Genomic DNA, 19825 nt, shown 5'->3' with positions numbered 1-19825 from the left:
ATGGCTGTGTTGGGTCTTCATTTCTGTGCGAGGGCTTTCTCCAGTTGTGGCAAGCGGGGGCCACTCTTCATCGCGGTGCGCGGGCCTTTCACTATCGTGGCCTCTCTTGTTGCGGAGCACAGGCTCCAGACGCGCAGGCTCAGTAATTGTGGCTCACGGGCCGAGCCGCTCCGCGGCATGTGGGATCTTCCCAGACCAGGGCTCCAACCCGTGTCCCCTGCACCGGCAGGCGGACTCTCAACCACTGCGCCACCAGGGAAGCCCCCCAAGAGGGTTTTAATATTTTATTTCTTAAGCTGAGTAGGAGGTACACAGGTGTTCTTTATATTTGTACTTTTCTTTATGTCTGTAATATTTCATAATAAAATAAAACTTCACAGCGGATTTTGATGCACATGCTCTTATAATCTCTACACACCAAAAAATACTCAAATTTTTTATAAATATATAAGTAAAAATTTCAAAAACCAAAATTAATTGTGCCATCATCTGTTCAAGGAGCACTTTTTTTTTTTTTTTGCAACAAACTAAGGTTTTATTGCAGGGCGACAAGCAAGGGAGTGAGACAGCCTCAGATCAAACTCCAGCTTGTCTCTGAGTTAGGGGTTTCTTTTTTTTTTTTTAATTAATTAATTTATTTATTTATTTTTGGCTGCGTTGGGTCTTTGTTGCTGCGCGCAGGTTTTCTCTGGTTGCATCGAGAGGGGGCTACTCTTCACTGCAATGCGCGGGCTTCTCTTGCTGCGGAGCACGGGCTCTAGGCGCGCGGGCTTCAGTAGTTTTGGCACGTGGGCTTCAGTAGTTGTGGCTCGCGGGCTCTAGAGCACAGGCTCAGTCATTGTGGCGCACGGGCTTAGTTGCACTGAGGCACGTGGGATCTTCCTGGACCAGGGCTCGAATCTGTGTCCGCCGCATGGGCAGGCGGATTCTTAACTACACCACCAGGGAAGTCCTAGGGGTTTCTTAAAGGGGAAGAACAAAGAAGCTGGGGTTAATCATCGTCTTGTGACATTTCTGTGACATTTCTTAAACGTAGTTTCAGGAGTCAAGATGTCTCTGGTTTACAATTCTCTCACCATGTAGTCCATGGCTCAGGAGTCAGGTAGTTCATCTTGCCCTGGAGAAACAAGGAGCATTTTAAAATTCTATTTCGGTCCTTACCCTATGGTCTACTGTAATCCATTAAGCACATACACTCCATGAGAGCACAGATAGTGTTCTATTTAATCTTTTAGTCCTCTGAGTACCTAATGTTATATGCATGGCACACACAGACAAAAAAAATTTTTTTTAAATAGAAGATTCTAAACCTACCAATTGACCCACATTTTAACATTTCACATTTGCAGGTTTTCTATCATCCTGCAATATTTTAAGGCCTCTTGACATCTACAAACATCTATTTCACATCCACCTCCTTTTTAAGGTTTTTGGGTCCAAAAGGAAAAGAGCAGGCCCAAGGACCTAGTTATACCCATCTCATGCCAGTCTTGTTATGTCACCACTATAACATTTAACATACTAGAGAAGGAGAAAGACAGCTGATACAAAGAAAGAAGATAAAAGATTTTTGTTTAAGATATACAGATTTATGGATAAACAGGAAAACTTACGCATGAATTGAGTCTCAAAGTTCTCTCCATGTCTTTTGTACATACCTCCTTATGGTATTTTTTGCACCATATTGCACCTGCTTACAAGTCACCCCTAATTAGACCATGAATGCCTAAATGGTAGAGCCAGAATCATCTGCATTTTTGTTCTTCCGAATCTAGTAGATAGCATTGCTCAATAAACGTTTATTGGAATAAGGACAGGAAAAGTGACGGAGAGAAAGAGAAAAGTAGATGTGTCTGGCACATGGCAGAGAAGAATGGAAACAAATATGCAGAAAGAAGATTAAAGGAAGGTAAGTAAAAGTATTAATTAGGATTAGGTTCAGCTGTGACTGACAGAAAATCCAAATAAACAATGGCTTACAGAAAAGAGAAGTTCATTTTTCTCTTATGTAAAAAAAAGTCTGGAGATGAGTATTCCAAGGCTGGTAAAGTCTTCACAAATTCTTCTTATCTTGCTACTTACTCAGACTTAAGATATGGTTTTTGCCTCATCATCCAAGATGGCTGCTTAACTTCCAGTCATTATGTATGTCCTCGTTCCAGTCAACAGAAAGGATAAAGGAGAGAAGTGCTTACCCTCTCCCTTCAAAGACACTTTCTGGATGCTGCACACATAACTTCTGGGCTTACTTCTCATTGCCCAGAGTTTAGCCATGACCACATCTAGTTACATGGGGATTTGGAAAATGTAGTCTTTATTCTGGGTGGCCTCATCCAGGATGAAAATCAGGGATTTTATTACTAAGGAAGGAGAAGAAGTGAGATTAGTGAATCAAGGGTATAAATATTTTTATACTTTACTATGTTTATTATACAAATATTATGTATATTATATATATTTAATATTAATTGAATACCAGGAAAATGTACTGTAAAAATGTTTTTCTTTAAAACAAATTCAAGCTTATTCATTTTTTTTCTTTGTAAAAGTCTTTTTCTTAAATGAATTTATTTGTTTATTTATTTATTTTTGGCTGCATTGGGTCTTCACTGCTGCGCGCGGGCTTTCTTTAGTTGCGGTGAGCGGGGGCTACTCTCCCTTGCAGTGCGCGGGCTTCTCATTGCGGTGGCTTCTCTTGTTGCGGAGCACAGGCTCTAGGAGTGCAGGCTTCAGTAGTGTGGCACGTGGGCTCAGTAGCTGTGGCTTAGTTGTTCTGCAGCATGTGGGATCTTCCAGGACCAGGGCTCGAACCTGTGTCCCCTGCATTGGCAAGCAGATTCTTAACCACTGCGCCACCAGGGAAGTCCCAAAAGTCTTTCTTGTTATCTACTATGAATGTAAATAACATAGTAGAGCTTTTAAAAGCATGGACTCCAGAGGAGAATGTCTATATTTAAATCATGGCTCCATAGTTTACTTCCTGTGGCTCTGTAACTTTGGATAAGTCACTTATCCTCTCCAGCTGAAATTTCTTCATCTGTAAAATGGAGATAGTAACAGTACCTACCTTGCAGGGTTGCTGCAAAGATGAAACGTATTAATACACATACTATATACAACAATAAGTGCTCGATAAATCTTAACTATTACTATTTATGGTTGAAACTTTAGAAGATTCAAACAATTAGAAAGAGTAGGAAAGGTAATCTATAGTCCCACTTCCCCAAAAAAACCAATATTAAAATGTTTATGTATTTACTTAAATCTAATTGCTATGGATATTTTTATACTGTTGAAATACTTGTGTATATGATTCGTATCCTGCTTTAGTCCAGATCAACTTCTCTCCCTTCTCCATTCTGCTTTGTGTCCCCAGAAGCTGACCAGTAAGGACTCCATCAGTAAGTTCTATTGCGTTCTTCTGTATGGATTAATCCAATATCACATAAGAGTATTTAGTTTCCACTCCCTCTTTGAGGGATTGCTGTGGGTTGGCTGTGTCCCTTTATGGAAGGTTCCATCTCCTATCAGAGGCTGTCTCTCTCATATGCTACCCTTTCTGGGATCTTCCCTTCCGGCCTAGGATTGGTAACAGCTGTTGACAGACCCAAAGCTCTGCAATAATCCTTATTGGTTTCCCTAAACCTTTTGTAAATAATCCCTTTGTTAAATCCCCTCAAATTACGCAGTTTCAGTGTACCAGGTCCTTTCTTCCAGGACTTTGACTGACATACATAGGAGAACAAGAATTTTTTCAGAGAGGTTATTTTAGTAGCTGTATAATATTCTATAGTGCCAATGTACCTTAACAATAATAGCAATTACTTAATGTACCTGTCAAGTACTCTATAGACACCAATTTTATTTACTCCTCACCAACCCCAGGGATTGGTATTTTACAGATGAGGAAACTGAGCCTCAGGGAAGTCTGAAAATTTACTTGCCTTTGGTTTCAGAGCTGATAAGCAGCAAGGTTAGTCCTACTTCTATTCTTCCCATTAAACCCAGTGGTTCCAAAACCTGGCTAATCATCAGAGGAACCTAAGGAATTTTTTTCCCTGTGTCCACTCAAAGAGAGCTTAATTTTGTAGGTCCAGAGTGAGACCCAGAAATCTCTATCTTTATAAAAGTTGCTCAGGGGAGTCTGATGATCAGCTAGATTCGAGAAGAAATTACCTCATTTTAGTATGCGTATGTTTCCTTTTGTTGGATATTCGGATCATCTGTATGTTTTTATAAATAAGACTGCAATAAAGATGGTTATATATAAAGCTTTGCCTTATTTAGTATTGTTCACATAGAATGAGTCTCAGAAGAGTGATGAGTGAATTAATGAGATAAATATTTTTGATTCTTGATGTGCTTCATTCAAATGTTTATTCATTTAGCTACTTAAACATTCACCTAAAAATATATATTTTTCTACAAATATTTATTTACCATGCTCCAAGCTCCAAGCATTGTGCTGAGGGTTTGCAATGTAACAGTGAGCAAGACACATAGTGGGGAGACGGATATTAAACAAATAATTATCCAAATAAAATATTTAGATTATAATTGTGATAGGGTCTATGAAGAAAAAATAAAGAGGACTATAAACCTGGTTTGAGAATGATTAGTGAAGGTATTCCAGAGAAAATGATATTTAAATTGAGACTTGATGAGTGAGTAGAAGTTAGCCATGCAAAGAGAAAGGAGAGAGCATTCCAGACACAGAAAGTGGCATATGCAAAGGCTCAAAAGTATGGGAGAACTTGGAAAGTTATATAAAATTAGATTTATGTCATAAGAAGATGGTATAAATATACTGAGGTAAAGCAAGAGTGAATGAAAAGGGAGAAATTAAGAAGCTATTGCAGGGACTTCCCTGGTGGTGCAGTGGTTAAGAATCTGCCGGCCAACGCAGGGGACATGGGTTCGAGCCCTGGACTGGGAAGATCCCACATGCCACGGAGCAACTAAGCCCATGCGCCACAACTACTAAAGCCCACGAGCCTAGAGTCCGTGCTCTGCAACACGAGAAGCCACTGCAGTGAGAAGCCCACGCACTGCAACGAAGAGTAGCCCCCACTCGCTGCAAATAGAGAAAGCTTGCATGCAGCAATCAAGACCCAACGCAGCCAATAAATAAGTAAATAAATAATTTATTTAAAAAAAGAAGAAGAAACTATTGCAGTGGTTCATGAAGGAGGTGGAGTAAGAAGAAATGATTGATGGCTCGAAGTGGTGCCAGTAGAGATGATGAGAAGTGAATATAGATTTATGTAGAAAGTAGGCTCTATAGGACTTGTTGATTAATTATATAAAAGTGGTAAAGGAAAAGAAGTCAAAATGAGTCCCCAGTTTCTGGCATAAACAAGTGGCTGAATGATGTTATTGGGCAAGAGAGGGACAGTGGAGGCAGACTAGGTTTGCAAGGGATAATCATGAATATGGTTTTGGCAGTATTAAGTGTTGAGATGACCAAATATGTGATGTCTGAGTGGAGATGTTGAGTTGGGAGTAAGAGACAGTGATCTGGAACTCAGAAGTCTTGTGTAAAGAAATAAAATTGATATTGAAACCATGGAAATGAATGGAATGGATAATGTAGTTGAAGAATATATAGAGTGTCAAGAAGAGACGGCTAATGACTGTGCCTGGAAGACTCCAACATTGAAAGGCTGAGTGAAGAAGAAGGTCCAAAAGAAAACTGAAAAGTAGTGACCATCTAAGTAGGAGGAAAACCGGAAGTGTGTGTTGTAATGGAAATTCAAGAGAAAAGAATGTTTCACTGGAAAGCTGTCAAAAAAGTCAAAAGTTTTTGAGTGTTCAAGTAAGATGAAAATGAAAAGCAATGATTAAATTTAGTTGTTGGAATGAGTTGAGAAGTGAATGATATGCACAGATGATATTTCATCAAATGAAATGAACAGGGAACTTTCCTGGTGGTTCAGTGGCTAAGACTCCACGCTCCCAGTGCAGGGGGCCCAGGTTCAATCCCTGGTCAGGGAACTAGATCCCACATGCTGTCACTAAAGATCCCATGTGCCGCAACTAAGGCCCGGTGCAGCCAAATAAATAAATTAAAATAAATAAAATTAAAAAAAATGAAATGAACAAAGATGATCACTGCAGCCCTATTTGTGGAAATAACCTGTGTCCTAGTACAGCAAAGGATACACTATGCTCACCGATTTTATTTCCCCAAAAGTAAATACTCATTTTAAGGTTGGCATGGTGAAGTTATTCTTTTGAACAAAAATTGGGGCATATTGTTGGACAATTTATTCTATGTGAAATATTTATAAGAACAGGTTTGTAATCTTATAAAATTAAACCATTGCTAATTACAAAAAACCCCGGATAGACGCACTGTAACTTAGTGAGGGTGAGCCTTCCGCAAGTAATATGTAAGAGAGGGATAATCTGTGGGGTGAGATCCCTGAGGATGTTGAAGGGACACTGTAAAGGGATTAGCCTCAGGTAAGGGAAGAGATGCCTGTCTTGTTAACAGGAAAAAAAGATCAAAGAATGATTCGCTGATAAGAGTTAACAGAGTTCTCTTCTATTATTATTTCTAATAATCTTCTACTATTATTACCAGTTCCCTTTTCTTTCTACAGTAAGAGATGAGGAAACTTGGTACTAGTGAGGGAGAGGCAGTAGGATTGGAGATGTGAGAAGAGTAAGGAAGATCTATGAAGAATGGGTGTGTGAACAGGATATGGGAGTCAAAGAATTCCTGGACAGTGTTGTAAGAGCCCAGTGGAGATTGGAGACCATGAATTCATTGTGGTGCCAATCATACCAATGTGCACATTACGGTTTTCTCCAAGTGTTCACAGCAGCACAGGTACACATATGGGTAATATGAACCATCGGATTGATCGAGGCCTGGGATTTTTGCCAGACTGGTGCCAGAGAAGGACAATTGAGCCAGCGAGTTCAAAATAGTAGTCAAAAGTAGTTGATATTATAAACCACAGAGAATTTTATTCAGTAAAATGGGGGAGGAAGTGGGGAAGGGGAACGTTTCTCTTAAGTAAAAGCAGTTTGAACAGGAGACAAAACTACCTCTCAAGGTTTGCCAGTGGGTGGAGAGGGAAAAGAATGAGACCCACCCAAGGAGAGAACAGAGGGAGAGTCCTTGAGGGGAAGGGGGAAAGGGATAGAGAAGAAAGACAGGGAGGAAGAGGGAGAGATGGAGAAAGGTAGGGAAGGAGAAAGGGACGAAGAGGGAGAGAGAGTAGGAAACAGACAGACAGACAGACAGACCAGAGACTAAGAGGGCATTTGATTTTGTTTGTGATAGTTTTCCATTCTTAGTTCCCTGGCTATGTTTCAAACCCATGGGTTCAAGAGATTCCCCTGTATCCTTACAGTGAATTTGCTTTTTTGGCTGAAGTTTCTATTTCAAAATAGTCTTAACTAAGACAAGAGAATGTAATATAGACTCTTGTACTCTCATAGCGTGTTTTTGTTTGTCTTGTTTTCGGGGTTAGGGTTGGGGGTGGGTAATTAGAGCCAAAGTTGATCAGTTTTTCAACCCCTAAAGGGCACTTGTGTTGAAGCCATCTAACAGCCCTATTGCATAAGGCTCAGAGTTCTGGCAGATGCCTTTGGAGCCTCTGGGGCTTGGAGTCACCAGCAGGTTTTCCCAAGGGTCCCCGTCTCCTTGCCTCACTGGCCCTGTTCAGGAGCAGCCAGGACTTCATGCGTGGTGCTGCTGGGGTAGAAGGGTGGCTTTTTTGATCTGCTGAGGATCTGGTCCTAGGAAAAGGGGAATGTGAGTCCTCTGTTCTTGACGGTAGCCGAGATCTTTCCCCACTGGTTTCCTATTGCACCGTGAATCAGTTCACTCTTGAGGTAGGTCGACATTGCCCCCACCATCCGTCTCTTTCCAGGTGGTACCACTTTGAGATCATGGTATTATTACTAACCTTTGTGTCCTCCTTCCCAAAGCCATCAGATACAGGTTTACCAAAACATCTACCTTCTGTTTCCTACTTCCTATCGACAATACTAAATACTAACAATGTGGGAGCTCTGAGGCTGCCTGTTTGGGCATTTACTTGATTGATTGATCTTTCTGCAGGCATTTAGTTTTAGTTTCCCACAACAGTAACACGCAAGCAACTCTCATTCTCTTAGTCCTCCTGTCAATTTAACAAGCTGCTCTCAAGGCAGGTTCTATAATGAATCCTTGGTGTGCAGAAATGACTGCAATGTTATTGATTTAAATTCCATGAAGTGATGTCACAATTTATTTAACCATTCCCCACTTGTTGGACATTTAGATTGCTTTCAATATTTGATTTTATAACTGATTACTATAAAGCATAACTTTATGCCAAGAAGTTTTTCTGTATTTAGGAAAATATGGGATTCCTCCTTAATTTTTCAGAGTTTTCAATACCACTAGCATGTATTTATGTTGTTTACTACTTAGCCTAGAAGTGTAGAATAATGACATTAACCGCCCTCACCCTACCCTTTTTTTTTTTTCCTCTGCTTAGTTTTCTTTGAACCTCTGACTAGGTTCAAAGAACTTTCTCCCACATTCTCCTTCTGCAAAATGCCTGCAAATTCCATTTTTCACACTTTTCATTGCCATTTCCTCCTCATGTAGACCTCCCTCCTAGAGATGTCTGTCCTCAGGCTCGGATCTGTACTGATTTCTTTCTAGACCTATCACACAGTAGTCATCCTTGGACTATCCAGGGTCCTGGATCTGATGACCTACTCCTTCTTGGTTTACTCTCTTATTTTGCTGAAGTGCACCCTCCAATAGCATCCTGACAAAGGATAAAAAGAAGATAAACGTTTTGATACTATGCATGTCTAAATATATCTAAATTAAATATCGTTTTCTAATTCTGAATTTTGAGGACAATGATCCATTGTCTTCTAGCATCCAATGTTGTTGAGAAATTTAATACTATTTTAACTCCCAACCTTTTGTATGTGGTCTTTCTTTTTTTCTTTCTTTCTTTCTTTGAAAGCTTCTAGAATCACCTCTCTTGGGCATTCTGAAATTTCAAGTTGATATGTTTTTGAGTTGCTGTTTTTAAAATTTATTATATTGGGCACTCAATATGGTCTTTTTAAAAAAAAAATGAGATGTAATTACACATACCATTATATTACATTAGTTATATTAGGTGTACAACATCATGATTCCATATTTGTATATTCAATACACTCTTTTAAACTGGAGACTTGGCCTTTATTTCTGGGAAATGTTCTTGTACTATTTCCTTGATAATTTTGTTCCCACTGTTCTCTCTTTTGGGAACTCTTTTAGTTAGATGTTGAATTTCCTGGCTTAATCCTTTAATTTTCTTATCTTTTTTACTTCATCCTCATTTTTAATGTCCAAAAACACCTAATGTTCTCTAATGTTTCTCCCTCCTCCCTTTCATTTCCCTCCCTCTCCCCCTTTCTTTCCTTCCTTCCTGAGAGAATTTCAGTCTTATTTCAGGGATATAAAATCTTATCTCCCTGAGAATGTTAATTTAATGTTAATCTACCGTCTGCATTATCTGTTTCCTCTGAGTTCTTCTTTTCCCCCTCCAGTTTATTAGTTTTGATCTCTCTTTACTGTTGGAAACTTTCCTCAAAGATCTGGTTATCCTTGAATGTTTGTTCAGATTTTCAAATGAATCGCTGCAAAGCTGATTGGAAGCTCTGTGTGAGTGGGCAGTTCTTGTCAGCTTGTGGGCTTATTTTTAGATTAAAGAGGTAGTCAGCCAGCTTGTGGGTGTGGGTGTGAATGTGGTCCCCCAAATGTCAGTGTGTGTAGGTATTTTCTCTGTAGCAATTTAGTTTATCAAGAGAAGGAGCCTGTAATCTGCCGGGAAGGATAAGCCTGACCATTGGCACTGTAGCACAGGGTGAGGTAAGGGGACTGAGGGATCTCAGTTCAGTAGGCAGACTTTCATTTTCCTTAAATCCTCACTCCTGCCCTCTTCCTGCCTGTTGCTCCCCAGGAAGCCTCCCCCCAGATAAAGTACTGTGGGAGTGGGGGAGGGGTGGTTGGCTGACTGGTGGGAGTGGGGCTTGGAGTGCTAACTGCTTTTTTAGTCTTTTCAGACCCCACTCATCGCTTTCAATGCCCTATTCCTACCACTGCCTTCCAGGGTACTGCAGGCTTCAGTCCTTCCCGAGGTAGTCTTGCTTCTTGAGGGTATTCTCCAACAAAGTTCTGCTAACCATTCCTCCACCTGCTTTTTGTCTTCATATGTTGAGGTCTGGGGGTACAAATATTTCCTAGTTTTATTGAAGATGGGGTTTGTGTTTCTGTTTCTGACTTTTTTGCGGGGGCTGCACCGTGCAGATCTTAGTTCCCCGACCAGGGATTGAACCCCGGGCCCTTGGCAGTGAAAGTGAGGAGTCCTAACCACTGGACTGCCAGAGAATTCCCTGGAGGAGATTTTCAAAAGAAGAGGTTAGAAAGGTCAGTGATCAGCCATCTTAATCCTGGATATTGTGGAGGTGACTTCCAAGCATTTGCTTTGATCATGACTGTCCATACTTTGTTGAAAATCAAAAATCAAAAACCAACAGTTTTCTGAAAGCAGTTCTTTCTGCATGTACTTGTTGTTCAATGGCAGTGCCAAGCAGTGATATGCCTAGCTATGCCGAAGCCTGAGACCAAAGAGAAAATTAGCAATACTGATCCTATCTTTAAAATTTTGATATTCTGGTTTTTTGGGGCTTTCTGCACCAATTTTTATTTTTAAAAATATTGTGTTAAATATTATTTATCTTGATTACTGAGCTTTTTGGGCACCCCTTAAATTTTATTCCCTAGTTGAGTGACTTACTTACTCCACCTTAATCCTGGCCCTAGAGGGGTATCTCATTCTTCATCAGCTACCCTCACCCCTATAAACCACTACAAATAAACATACAATCTAAGTAAAAGTAGCCTACTTGTTGTGCAAACTTACAGCTTCAGGACAAATTCCACAGTCACCCTTCCAATCAGTTTGCCTTTTTTAAGAGTGCGTTGTAGGTATTTCTGAGTCCTCTCTTCTGTTCATAGCAAGAGTTGGTCTCTTTCTAGGAAATACTGTATAGGATTGGGTCAAAGTGACTTCCTCCCCGTATATTTGAGATGCCAGAGCTCTATTGATGCATGTTGCAAAAAGGACAGGTGTGGCACTGCCATAATAATGAGTTCCACAGCTTTTGTTACTAAGAATGATGTGACATCAACAGAATCAGAAGCATTTCCTCTAAATTCTTCTGGTGTTGATTTTTCTCCTAAAAACCTTGAGATAAAGTAAAAGAAGTAAAAATTCTTCAAGTATTTCTACATCCACTTTTACACACGGGCGGTGTCAGGAAAGGATCCTCCCTTGCTAATTGCAGGATTTTTGGTTGACTAAGTGGGAGATGGAGGAGGCAGGTGTTTAAGCTGCTATGGGGACTATGATACAGTGAGAGTGAATTCTTTTATTCTTTTCAGTTCTTGTTTTACCTAACTGTGGTGATGTAGAGGAATCTTTTAGACCACTGTGCATTGTCACAGTGAAGATCAGTCATGTTGAAGGCATTCTCAGTCCTTGTGTGTTTATAGGAAATCTTAACTATTTTGGGATGCTCTGTCTGTAAGCCATAGAGGCACCATGGCTACATAAAGACACAGTGGTTACCTCACCTTACTTGCCATACTACACCCTTGAGGAAGATCTAGAGGAGTGCTACTCAAAGTCTCAGAGTGTGCACTGTGGACTAGAGTTAGTTCCTGAACTAGTATTACCTGTCTGTGTCCAGATAATCATGGAAATTGAGAACAAACATTTAGAAACTTTTATAGCAATTTGACAGAATAATTTATGTTTGTTGCATTTAATAATAAAAATTTCAGCTTGCATTTTTGAGGTCTTTGTTCTTTTTAAAGTCACTTTCTAGTAATTAATTTTTATTGTATTTTACAAAGGTATTTGCTGGCGATGGACTGGAAAGAAAAAACTTGGCTTTCATCACAGGTAAACAGAAAAATCTGGATCTGGAGAGCATTTTTTTTTGGCCACACCGCGTGGCTTGCGGGATCTTATTTCCCTGACCAGAGATTGAACCCGGGCCACTGCAGTGAAAGCGCCAAATCCTAACCACTGGAGCCCCAGGGAATTCCCTGGAGAGCATTCTTGGGATTTAAGAAAGTGTCAAAGTTTTCATGACATTGGACTTGGCAATGAGTGGTCTCTTGGATATGACATCAAAAGCACAGGCAACAAAGGCAAAAATAGACAAATGGGACTACTTCAAACTAAAACTTCTGTGCATTAAAGAGCACAGTCAATGGAGTAAAAAGACAACCTTCTAAATGGAGATAATATTTGTAAATCATATATCTGACAAGGGGCTAATATCCAGAATATATTTAAAAACTCCTACAACTTAACAATAAAACATCAAATAACTTGATTAAAAAATGAGCAGAGGATTTGAATAGACATTTCTCCAAAGGTGATATACAAATAAGTGACACACCTATGAAAAGATTCTCAACATCTCTAATAATCAGGAAAATACATATCAAAAGCACAATGAGATATCACCTCACACCCATTAGGATGGCCACTATCAAAAAAACAGAAAATAGGAATTCCAAATCAGCTGCACTATTGTTCATTTTCAATGGCAATGTATGATGGTTCCAATTTCTCTGCATCTTTGCCAACATGTATTATTGTCCATCTTTTTAATTATAGCCATTTCAGTGGGTGTGAAGATTACTGATTTTTAAGCTAATCGGAATAATATGTTCAAAATGCAAATATGACCAACTCACTCCCATTCAACGGTCCTAATTTTTTTTTCAGAATAAATTCCAAAAGTGTAATATAACATAAGAAGCCTTCCATGTTGCTATCCCTACCTCCCTATCTCTAGTCTCACCATCTGCCACTTCCCTTTCCTGCACGTTATACTCTAGGGATATGAATTGTGTGACGTTTTCTGCATGCACTTTGCTACCTCTAACCTCTGAAACTTTGTTTCTGCTTTTCTGTCTGCCTAGATTTTCCCCCCACCTTTTTGCCTAATTTTTACTCACGCTCTAATACTACCCAGGCATTCATTTCTCATGGAGCTCTTCTCTAAATCCCCAGGTGTTATTATCATTTTTTCTACTAGGTATTAGCTTATGAATGTAACAACCCTATGAGGCAGGAACTCTTATCCTAATTTTATGCATAAGGAAAATGACCCTTAGAGAGAGTGAGAGATAGAGATATTAGTAACTTGCCAAAAAGTCACACCGTAAAGGAGTGAAGATTGAATTAAATGCCATTCCTCTGTGCTCTCATAGCAGCCTCTGCACACATGGGTTCTTTTGTTTGTTATTTTATTTTTAATCTTTTGGCTGTGTTGGGTGTTCGTTGCTGCGCACGGGCTTTCTCTAGTTGCAGCAAGCGGGGGCTGCTCTTCGTTGCGGAGCACGGGCTCTAGGCGTGCGGGCTTCAGTAGTTGTGGCACACGGGCTTAGTTGCTCCGCGGCATGTGGGATCTTCCCGGACCAGGGCTTGAACCCATGTCCCCTGCACTGGCAGGTGGATTCTTAACCACTGCACCACCAGGGAAGTCCCACACATGGGTTCTTTATCTCATTACATTTATATTATCTCCTTATATCTCCCAATTCAATCATGCACTCATTTAACTATTCATTCTCCAAATATTTATTTATAGTTTACCACATGTCAGGCACCGTGGCAGGTGCTAAGGACATGACGTTGACAAGACAGATCCTATATGGGACCTCATTGAACTTAAGAGTCTATAGGGGTGTACAAATGATTCAACTAATGGATATTTGCTATGGTAACAGGTAGCAAAGGGACCTAATCAGTAGTTAAAGAAGCCTGGAAAAAATGATCTTGAAGCTGATGACTGGGGAACATCTTAAGGATGACAGAGGATTAGTGAGGTAAACATCTTAAGATGTTTGGCTTGAGGGTGACATGTAGCATGTCATATTATACAAGTTATGTCTTTTTTAAGCCCCAAAATTTAGTGGCTTAAGCAAACATCATTTGCTCATGGTGCCACCTTCTGCTCCCACCCCTGCCCCCCACCCTGGCTGCCACCCTGAGTCACTACCTGTGCAGCTCCGGCCACCTGGCTCCCTGTGCTAGCCACCAATATGTAACGCAGACATTGACAAGAAAGAGCAGTCTGAACTTGATCAAGGTTTGGTTGATGTTGAAGAAGTAGAAGAAGAAGAAACTGGTGAAGAATCAAAAATCAAAGCAGGTCCGCTGACTGTTCAGATGTTGCAAAATCCTCAGATTCTTGCAGCCCTTCAAGAAAGATTTGATGGTCTGGTAGAAACACCAACAGGATACATTGACAGCTTGCCTACGGTAGTTAAAAGACAAGTGAACGCTCTGAAAATCCTTCAAGTTAAATGTGCACAGACAGAAGCCAAATTCTATGAGGAAGTTCATGATCTTGAAGGAAAATATGCTGTTCTCTATCAGCCTCTATTTGATAAGCGATTTGAGGTCACTTATGAACCTACGTAAGAAGAATGTGAATGGAAACCAGATGAGGAAAATGAAATTTTGGAGGAACTGAAAGACAAGGCCAAGATTGAAGATGAGAAAAAAGATAAAGAAAAAGAGGACCCCAAGGGAATTCCTGAATTTTGGTTGACTGTTTTTTAAGAATGTTGACTTGCTCAGTGATATGTTTCAGGAACATGATAAACATATTCTGAAGCACTTGAAAGATATTAAAGTGAAGTCCTTAGATGCAGGCTGGCCTATGAGTTTTGCCTTAGAGTTTCACTTTGAACCCAGTGAATATTTTACAAGTGAACTGTTGGCAAAGACACATAGTATGAAGTCAGAATCAGATGATTCTGTTCCTTTTTCTTTTGATGGACCAGAAATTAAGGGTTGTACAAGGTCCACATAGATTGGAAAAAAGGAAAGAATTGTCACTTTGAAAATCATTAAGAAGCAGAAACAAGGGACTTGGGGCAGTTTGTACTGTGACCAAAACAGTTTCTAATACTCTTTAATATTTTTGCACCTCCTGAAGTTCCTGAGAGTGGAGATCTGGATGCTGCTGCTGAAGCTATCCTTGCTGCAGACCTTGGAAGTCATCACTTTTTACATGAATGTATATTCCCAAGATCACTGTATACTTTACTGGAGAAGTTACTAAAGAAGATGATGATGATTATGATGAAGAAGGTTAAGAAGAGGATGAGAAAGAGGAAGAAGAAGGAGATGAGGAAAATGATCCAGACTATGACTCAAAGAAGGATCAAAACCCAACAGAGAGCAAGCAGCGGTGAAGCAGGTTGTATGTGGCCTTGAGGGTAACTTGCACTGATCTAACTTCTGCTTCCTTGGAAAGGAGGAATTTACATAACTTGAAAAGCCTATTTCAAGTTTTTTGTTGTTGTTTATTTGCTTGTTTTTGTAGCTTAAAATAAAAATATCAAATTAAAAAAATTTGAAAAATGATCTCACAGTTTCTGTGGACAGGAATTTTTTTTCTTTTTCTTTTCTTTCTTTCTTTTTTTTTTTTTTTAATTTTTGGCCGCACCGTGCGGCATGCAGGATCTTAGTTCCCTGACCAGGGAAGAGTGGAAGTGCAGAGTCTTAACCACTGGACCACCAGGGAAGTCCCTGTGGTCAGGAATTTGGAAGTGACTTAATTGGGTAGTTGCGGCTCAGGGTCTCTCATGAGGTTACCATCAAGATATTGGCTGGGGCTGCAGTCATCTGGATGCTTAATAAATTTGGCTGGAGGATCTGCTTCCAAAATGGCTCACTCACATGGTTGTTGGCAGGAGGCCTCAGTTCCCTACTGAAACCATGCACCTCAGATTGGGGCTTGAACCCACGTGCCAGGACTCGAACCCAGCCAAAACCCAGACTGGGACTCGAACCCAAGAGGCCGGGACTCGAACATGGCCAAAACCCAAGGTCTTCCAACTGAGATCACACACCTGGTTTCAGGACTTAATGAAGCTCAGGTTCTTGATGTCTCACTGCAGAAAGAATTCAGTGAGAGATAAAGTGATAGGTGAGAAGTGGATTGATTTAGAGAGAAACACACTCCACAGACAGAGTGTGGGCCACCTCAGAAGGCAAGCGCAGCACCAGGGTATGGGGTTGTCAGTTTTTATAGGGGTGGGTAATTTCACAGGCTAATGAGTGGAAGGAGTATTCTAGCTATTCCAGGAAGGGGCTGGGATTTCCAGGAATTGGGCCACCACCCACTTTTTGATCCTTACGGTTGGCCTTGGAACTGTCATGGCGCCTGCCGGTGTGTCATTTAGCATGCTAATGTAGTACAATGAGCGTATACTGAGGCTCAAGGTCTAGTGGAAGTCGATTTGTCTGCCATATTGGACCCTTTTGGTTCTGATCAGTTTATGTCATGTTCTCAGGCTATGTCATTCTTTCAAAGGTTGTGTCCTGCCCACTTCCTTCCTGTTTCACTACCGCATGAGTCTATCCATAGGGCTGCTTGAGTATCTTTGAAATATGGCAACTTCCCCAAGAGAGAGCAAGGAAGTCACAATGCCTAATGACCTAGTCTTAGAAGTCACGCAACATCACTTTACCACATTCTACTCATTAGAAGTGAGTCACTAAGTCTAGCCCATATTTAAAGGGGAGAGAATTACACTTCAACTTTTTGAAAGGAGTGCCAAAGATCTTGCAGACATATTTTAAAACCATCAAACATAGTCAAGGAAAAGAAAATTCAGCATGGCTAGAATTAGAGTAAAAGACGAGGGTAATGACTGATGAAGAGAGGACTGGTGAATGATGACAGTGGAAAAATTAGCTGGAACCAGATTCCTAATTTCCCTATTAATCTTAGTGATTTAGTTTTTATCTTTAAGGCAGTGGGAAGCCATTGAAAAGCTTTCATTTTTATTTATTTTTAAATTTAAATTTGTTTTCATTTTTTAATTTTTTGGTCACGCTGTGTGGCTAGCAGGATCTTAGTTCCCCAACCAGGGATCTAACCCGTACCCCCTGCAGTGGAAGCGTAGAGTCCTAACCACTGGACCGCCAGGGAATTCCCAAAAGTTCTCTTTTTCAAAGCTTTATTGAAATATAATTCATAAACCATACAAATCACCCATTTAAAGTGTTCAACTCAATGGCTTTTAGTATATTCACAGAATTGTGCGTTTATCTCTACAATCAGTTTTAGAACATTTTCATTACCCCAAAAAGAAACCTTTAGTTGTTACTCATCCTCCCTGTCCCTAGGCAACCACTAATCTACTTTTTCTCTCTATACATTTACTTATTCTGGGCCTTTCATGTAAATGGAAATGTGGTACTTTGTGACTGGTTTCTTGAAATTATGTTTTCAAGTTTCATCTATTTTGCAGTATATCAATAGTTCATTCCGTGTTTTTTTTAACAAACATTTTATTTACTTATTTTTTGGCCTTGCTGTGCGGCTTGCAGGATCTCAGTTCCCTGACCAGAGACTGAACCTGGGCCACAGCAGTGAAAGTACCAAATCCTAACCACTAGACCACTAGGGAACTCCCAATTCTTCATTCCTTTTTATGGATGAATAATATTCCATTGCATGGGTATACACATTTTATCTATCTATCTATCTATTAATTGATAGACATTTGGGTTGTTTCTACTCTTTGGCTATTGTGAATAATGTTGCTATAAACATTCATGTACAAGATTTTGTGTGGACATGTTTTCATTTCTCTTGGGTATATACCTAGGAGTGGAATTTCTGGGTCATGTGATAAATATATGTTTAAATTTTTGAGGAACTTCCAGGCTGTTTTCCATTCAGTTGCACCATTTTACATTCCTACTAGCAATGTATGAGGGTTCCAATTTCTTCATATCTTTGTCAATACATGTTGTTGTCCATCTTTTTTGATAACAGCCATCCTACTGGGTGTGACAAGGCATTTCATTTTGTTTTTAATTTGCATTTTTGTTTTAAAATGTAGATTTGGGGACTTCCCTGGCGGTCCAGTGGTTTAGGCTCTGTGCTTCCAGTGCAGGGGGAACGAGTTTGATCCCTGGTTGGGGAGCCCGGGATCCCACATGCTGCATGCTGCGGACAAAAAAATAAAATAAAATAATAGATTTTGTTATTATTCAGGTATGACAAGGTCAACAGATCAGATTGCCATTGAAAAGACAGCTGTTATGCTCAGAGATCCCAAGAGGAGGGGGCACGCCATGCCATGGCAGAGGTAACCACCAAGTTCAGTCAGGAGGGGAGGGGAATGTGGGTACGAATTTTATTGTGATTTCTGTGGTAAGCAACAAGAGAGGCTGGGTACGGTTTAGGATTGGCTAGGTTGAAAAATTTCCATAAGCCCTGGGGCAAAGGGACTGCTCCTAGTTGTCTGGTACCTGGCCTGGGGGGAGTAGGATAGGGAAATAGTAGCCTGGAGTATAAGAGTCTGATAAAGAATGTGATTGAGGATTTGGGCTGTAGATTGGTTGGTTTGTCTATGAAAGGCATGCCTGCAGGCAAGTCGTTTTACTGTCTATAAAAATTGGCTAACCCCGGCAGGGGAGGGGCAGGAGCTTCAGGTCTGCAAGGTCCCAAAATGTCAGAGCATCAGAAACATACAATTCCCCTGATAGTTAATGTTGTTGAAACTTTTCATATGCTTATTGGCCGTCTTTGGAGAAGTGTCTGCTTAGATCCTTTGCCCATTTTTAAATTGGGTTGTCTTTTTATTATTGAGTTGCAATAGTTCTTTGTACATTCTAGCTACAAGTCCCTTATCAGATATATGATTTGTAAAAATTGTCTCCTGGGACTTTCCAGGACTCCTTGCTTCCACTGCAGGGGGCACAGGTTCAATCCCTGGTCTGGGAACTAAGATCCTGCAAGCCTTGCAACGTAGCCAAAAGAAAAAATAAATTAAAATTATAAATAAATAAATAAATAAATAAAGGTGAGGGGTGAGATCTAGAGCACAGGGAATAAGTAGCCTTAGTTAGGAGAAGTTATGCTGCTCCCATGGAACCAAGAAGGCTGGCAGAAAGCATGAGTGGCCACGTAGGTAGGTTTACTGGCCCGCTGGCAGGAAGCTGATGGAGTTCTTCAAGGGAAGGCCATGGCTGCACCCTCAATGCCCATCACAGGGCCTGCTGTAGAGTAAGAACTCAGTAAATGTTTAATGAACTGAACAGGCTTGGGTTTCAGTCATGATTGCATCATGATTATATCACGATTTCTAGATACTACCTTAGGAAAGTTACTTACTCTCTGTACCTCATTTTCTGTGAAAGTGTGGATAATAATCCCAGTCACTGAGTCAGAAACTAATATATATATATATATTCACCAAAATCTGTTTCCTTTTCTTCTTGGACACACAGCTAGATAATGCTTTGCAGTCTCCAGTTATGTTAGGCACATACTGACTGGCACATCATTGGCTCTCAGTAGATGTTTAATGAAAGAATATAACTACTGAGATATTCCATTATAAACTTTGTTGTGTCACCAGTTCTTCCTTATCTTGATCCAAGATGACATCTTGTCTGGCCATGGAGGTAGTTAAGACCAAATGAAAATTTCCTGTGGATGATCTGTTGTAAAGAATATGATTTGTTTTACACAGAACTAACTAACTAATGATAATTAATTTCCCCCTAATTATAATTCATGGAGAAAAGCAGGTGGTATTCTTAATTCCCTAAATAGAACTGGAGGGAAGCAGTAGTTGTGGAAAACTTTTGCCAGAGTATTTCTCCCCCCACAGGCCCCCCCTCAGTGTTATTTAAGGGTACACTATTATTAGAAGTAGTGTGAGGGACGCTGTGATTAGAGAATGGTAAAATGGAAC

The 19825-nt window shown here is 40.2% G+C and overlaps 1 long non-coding RNA gene and 1 pseudogene across 2 annotated transcripts in view; one reads left to right on the top strand and one right to left on the bottom strand.

The window, feature by feature from the left end:
• Window positions 1–606: 606 nt before the first annotated feature.
• The window catches only part of LOC309628102, a 35499-nt gene continuing 16280 nt past the window's right edge, over window positions 607–19825 (bottom strand). Inside the window, exon 3 of the long non-coding RNA XR_014244163.1 lies at window positions 607–2360. This is a non-coding gene — a long non-coding RNA (uncharacterized lncRNA). The remainder of the gene's footprint in view (window positions 2361–19825) is intronic.
• Window positions 9033–18067, top strand: LOC309628053 (nucleosome assembly protein 1-like 1 pseudogene; annotated as a pseudogene). The gene has a single exon. The product of its transcript is annotated as a nucleosome assembly protein 1-like 1 pseudogene (transcript).

This window comes from Balaenoptera borealis, assembly GCF_965194805.1.
Source record: "Balaenoptera borealis genome assembly, chromosome: 4".
In the NCBI taxonomy this organism is placed as follows: domain Eukaryota; kingdom Metazoa; phylum Chordata; class Mammalia; order Artiodactyla; family Balaenopteridae; genus Balaenoptera; species Balaenoptera borealis.
The sequence above is the reverse complement of the archived record's forward strand: the minus strand, read 5'-3'. Positions and strand labels throughout refer to the sequence as shown.